This window comes from Peromyscus leucopus, chromosome 19 (assembly GCF_004664715.2).
Source record: "Peromyscus leucopus breed LL Stock chromosome 19, UCI_PerLeu_2.1, whole genome shotgun sequence".
Taxonomy (NCBI): Eukaryota; Metazoa; Chordata; class Mammalia; order Rodentia; family Cricetidae; genus Peromyscus; species Peromyscus leucopus.
In genome coordinates, this window is record NC_051079.1 from 36,972,240 (window position 1) to 36,978,239 (window position 6,000).

Sequence of the window (6,000 nt, forward strand, 5' to 3'; positions counted from 1 at the left end):
CCACACACACATAAGCACATACCTACACATGAATATGTAGTCTCTTCTCAGGATGACCAATACATAATAATGCTAAAAAAAACTTCTTTCCATTTTCAACATACTACATTCTTAGCCTGAGTATCTCAGCTAAGAGCTATAGATTGGGTCTCATGATGCAACTTTCTTTGAGAATCAACAGGAAATATTATAATATTGTATGGAGCTATTCAATATTATGAAATGAGAGCTCATAAGCTTTCTTTTACTTCAAAGTATTCTTAACTTTATAACTCAGACTATGGAATATGCATGCACTTTCTGTTATATGTGAGCCTTGAGAGGCCAGAATGTCAGGGCCCACATTTTTAATGACATTTAATGACTTTAAATGACAAGGCCAGGACTTGATAGTCAGACCACTTCAACGAATACCAGTCTAAATCACTCACATACCCCCTGAGGCCTGTCAACAGAAAAGAAGTGAAAAAATACAGTTAGCATTCACATCAGCCTCCATTTGTTAATGGTCTTCCACCATGTTACAGCTAAGGTCTCTCAGCCTAAATGGTTTGCCAAGGTCCCTCTGTCCATGAGTGTGTGAAGGGGAACTTGAGTCCCTGGGAAATCCTGTGGCTTCTGAAAGCACGGCACCATCATCTCTGGTCACTAGGAAACTCTTCTGAGCTGGAGAAACAGTCCCTCCTCAACTACAGCTTTCCTCTAAAATCTGAGCCTGCATGCCTGAGGCAAATTGTCTTGGAAGAGCTTCTTTAGGTATGGTAGTCACCTCATCTGAATAGAGTGAGGTGATGCGCAGACAAGGAAAACAAATGAGGAGTTTCCGGCTCAGTGCTGAGGAAAAGTTGAAACCTGGTCAGCTCTGGGAGTGTATCCTTCTAAAAGTGACTGCTCCGGCTAGCACCAGTGAGTTTCATTAAGTCGGGATCAGTCTGTCAGTTTTGAGCTCATGCATGCACATTTCACTGAATTCCAGACAGGACTAAAGCAATCATTTTATTTCAAAATGCACACTGTGGAAACAGGGATTCAATCTTTTCCTGTGGTGAAACCAAAATCTGAGCCAATAACTGATCCCCTGTTTGTATTTATAACTTCCTTGACTTTTCCCCTGGGCTGTTCCTTCTGTGGCAAGAGCCACAGAATCAAGAGAAAGGGAAAGCATTCTCCTCCAAGGATGCAGCTTTGAATGTGACCTCTGATCTGGCTGCAATTTCCTCTGTAACATGTGCTGCTCTATCTAGAAAACAGCAGCAAGCTGAAGGAAGACTTGAAGGTATGGAGAAAAAAGTGGATGGAGAATAAAAGATGAGTGAGAAGAAATGTGTTACTAACATAGAGAGCAGAAGGAGAAAAGCCACAGATGTTGATCCTTGAGAATGTAATGGAATCAGGGTGAGTACATTCTGAGGCTCTGAGCCTTCATTCCAATGAGCTAGGAAGGAAAAAGCCACATGGATGAGCATGCTGGTAAGAGAGCCAGGTTAGAATGCTGCTGCCCTATGCTCTGGCCCATTCCTAATTGAATTATCATGAGGAGTGGTGCCACTGACAGTCCTTAGCACACATGGAATTTCATCTGAGCAATGTCTAGCTAAGAGCATCTTTGAAATTTCACAGTGTATTAATCAGGGTTCTCTAGAGTATATATATATATAGATGTCTCAGCTTGTCTTCTGTATATGCTGGAAGAAGTAAGCTCCAATGCCAGTGAAGGAATAGATGGGCTAACAGGGTGAAAGCAAGCAGGCAAAAAGCAAAATTTTCCTGCTTCCATGCCCTTATATAAGCTGGAAGCTTCCAGCAGGTGTTCCAGTTTATAGGTGTGTCTTCCAACCTGGATCAAAGGTGTGACTTCCGGCCTCAATATCAAGATCAAAAGATTATGTCATCACTACATCCTTACTCTTCCATTCTTTCTTCTGTCTTTAACCAAGGTCTGACCTCTAGGATTAGGTGTAAAGGAGGAAGTCATCAGGGGAAAGGCTAAGGCACATGTGCCTGGTTCTTTGTGATCTGACATGAGCTTAACGGTAAGACACATCTTTGCTTCATGAGCCTATGAATGGGGACTAGAGACTTGCTTCTAGGGACTTCTGTCAAGGCTCTTTGGATGTGGGCAATGCCTGGTCCTGCAGGCCTGTACTGAGCCTCTCATAAGCACTCAACAAACATTTGCTACAGTATTTTTAGAACTCCAACCTGTCAGAGTAGTGTTGCTGTTCCTAGTAAGAAGGTGTCCTAGATATGGTTGCAATTGCTGTGTTGAGCCACTGTGGCCAAAAGCAACTGGGGGCAGGGAGTATTTGGCTTACACTTCCTCATGGCTATTCATCATCAAAGGAAGTCAGGGCAGAAACTCAAACAGGGAAAAAACCTGGAGGTAGGAGCTGATACAGAAGACACGGAGAAGCGCTGCATACTGGCTTGCTTCCCATGACTTGCTCATCCTCCTCTTTATTGAACACAGGACCACCAGCCCAGGGATGGCACCACCTACAATGGGCTCTGCCTTCCACCGTCAATCATTAAGAAAATGTCCTATGGGTTTGCTTACAGCCCCACTGTATAGAGGCATTTTCTTAATTGAGGTTCCCTCCCCTCCAATGAGTTTAGCTTATGTCAAGTTGACATAAAACTATTCAGTACAGAAGGGAATTCATAATTAATATAATCCTCTGACTGAACACTTAAATCCGTGGACAAAAGAGTCGAGGACCAAATGGAATAGAAGTCCTAACACAGCAGCTAGGGGAGGTTTTCCACCTGTATCTAAGCAATTGTGTTGCCCTGATGGCCACCCCCTATGCTGAGCACAGTACCCCAATCTCCACATGCCATTAATAATCTCTGAAGGTCCTCCCTCACTTAAGTACACACTTTCAAAAATGGTTTAAAAGAATTCATAGGTGACATGAGCTATTCTTTATTTTCTTGTATTGATAGGAATATTGCACAGTTTAGAGCATAACTGATTTCACTAAATACTACTCCAAAAACAAAGGTCATTAAAACACTCGAAAAATAACTGTCCTAGGTATTAAGGTTTATGAGAAGCTACCGTGTCATTCAGACATTCTATTTATGCATTGCTGAAGCTGGTAACAAAAGGACAGACTGGGTAACCAAGGATGATAAGTAAACATCTAATCTGACCATGACATTTCACTGTTGTTCTCTCTCTCTCTCTCTCTCTGTGTCTCTGTGTGTCAGTCTCTCTCTCTAGAAGATCGTGTGAGAGAGAGAGAGAGAGAGAGAGAGAGAGTTTATATTCACTTACATACAACTCTCTAGGAGCACTCTCACCACTGACATCCTGAACTGAACCACAATGAAAAGACAGTGACTATTTTAGACAGGGCTCAGATTAGAGGGAAAATATCAGGCTGAGCACTCCCCTACAGTAGCAGAGATGTTAAACTTGGGTATCTGAGGAGATCAGAGGGAAAATATGAACAGAAACTCAGAGAAGAGAAGAGTATGATGGGTTAGCCAAGTGGAAAATGGGATGGACAGGCAAGGAATAAATCAGCAACATCAGAGATAAGGCTGGGCTAATATAGTGGCACATGCCTATTATCCCAGCACTTGGGAGACTGAGGCAGAGAAGAGAATCATGTGTTCAAAGCCAGCCTAGGCTGCATAGCACAACCTTGTCTCTAACTAATTAACTAGTTAGTTAATTAACAGTTGGACAGATAGAGAAGACAGATAAAAATAAGCAGTAAAATATTATAATCTTTTTTTCAAGGAAGAAAGAGGGCAGACCTTTTCTTTGAGAGAGGATCATTGCAATTCTCAGGTGGCCATTGAGTTTTCTGACATTTTTCTTTGTGTCTAAAAAGATAGACAAAATTACTGTGATTTCATGAGTGTACTAGGAGAGTGTCCATGATGCCAAACCAACAGAATTTCCAAGAACATCAGAGCCCTGCTACTTTGCAATTAATCCCAAGAAATGTTACTCTAACTCATAACCACCTTCTGAAATAATGCAACCCAAAGTCTTCCTAGTCTCAATGTTGCAAATCAATCATTTTCCTATCACAAGGTGCTAATTCAGCACACACTCACTTTATCTGTCTCAGGATGTTTGGAAAGGCAAGAGTTCTTCAACCTTGGGCAATAAAATAAAGATGTTCCTAACAGGAACAGCCTGTCGGGGAGTGAGATGTACGGGGCCTCACCTGATTTATCTCTAGTAATATCTACTGGAAAGACATCGGTGATAGTGAATTGGATTGCATAGTCCATGGTGCTTTGCTTCAAAAGGTGTTTTGGCTCATTTTCCTGCTACTTAGACAGTCTGCAAATGAGGAAGTGCCCAGCTGACAATTTCCTCTTCTGATTTATGGGAAAGGTCATTTAATCCCAAGTAAGCATGTTTCTAAATATTAAATCCTCCTATTCTCTCCACCCCTTCCTTGTCCTTTCATGTTTATCTTGGTATAATTCAAGATTGTGGGTTGTTCCTATATAGCAAAGGCTGCCAAAATGTCCTAGTGACTATAAGTTTGAATATACAAATTATAGAATGGGATGTTAATTTATGATTTATACCTTATATTATATATAATTTATAGATTTATATGATTGTAAGTGAAGTATTAATCTATGAAGTATACATGAATAATTTCAGAGTTTGAATGAAAACACAGTAACGCTATATATTTGTTATTCATCAAGCTAAAATCATGGAATTAATTAATGAATACTGTTTGTATCAAATATACATGTATATATTGGGTTTTTTGAAACAGGGTTTCTCTGTGTGCTTTGGTTATCCTAGAATTTGCTCTATAGATAAAGCTAGCCTCAAACTCAGAGATCCACCTGCCTCTTCATCCTGAGTACTGGGATTAAAGGTGTGCACGACCACTGCCAGGTTTATCAATATATTTTCACCCAACCTTTACAGAATTGTTAAAAAAAAAAATGAGGTTGGAATCTCTAAAATGTACAGTATTATATAAATATAATCTTTGTCTCACTTATTAATTTTCAAAATTTTTACATTATTTTCATTTAAGGTTCACTTAAGTTATTAAAAATTGCCTGGAATCATCATCATCACCATCATCATTTATAGTGCCGAGGATTGTATCCAGGTCTTTGCGCATGCTAGGCAGGCATTTTACTTCCAAATACTTAATGACATTATCTTCAATTGCCAGAGACCCCAAGCACAGAAAAGACCAACTCTTTAAAACAATTACCTTTCTTAGCATTAAAGCAACAAAATTCTTATCATTAGAGATATCCCAAGATAATTTCACAGTAGCAGAGATATTTATATCTTTTCAATAAATGTGCATCATCAGGAAGCCAGAGCATAAATAAAGGCAAAAGAACACTCTTGCACTTGCTCTCAAAATTTTTTCTGAAGTGTCTGGTACCTCACAGTCTCTAACACTGTCGATATTAAAATAGTAGATCACACCTGCCAAGAAACCAAGGTGATAGCAGAAGGTCACTGGAGATCTCTGCTGGTGTGTAATTGTCTGCCTGGGAGCAGAGTTATCAAAGAGTAAGCCCTGCAATTGGGAGAGACAGAAGAGCTCTTCATGATGGTCCAGCATGTGTACCTGTCACACGAATGTGTAGAGATGTCATCCCTACCCAGAAAACGAGAAAAGAGCTGGTAAAGCTGAGCTTGCTCCAAACCTCAAGAGCACCCCAGATGGTCTTCAGGTAACAGAGGGCTTGGTTATTCCTCTTCATGTTTTCATCTAAAGGTTTGTTTTTAATCCAAACAACTGGTTCACGTGTAAATTGAGCTCATTTTAAAAGCTAAATTCATGAGGTACTTCATTCCAAGACAATATTTCACCCTGCGAATATGTCCCTTGTCCTGTTTTCCCTTGAGCCAATTCCACCAAAGCAGCTCAATTCAGCAGTTCTATTAAGACCATTATTTGTCTTACTTTGACATGCCTGCTTGGCTTGTATATTATCTGGCCCTGGTAGAAAACCTCCCCTAAAGGTATAAGTCCTCAACAA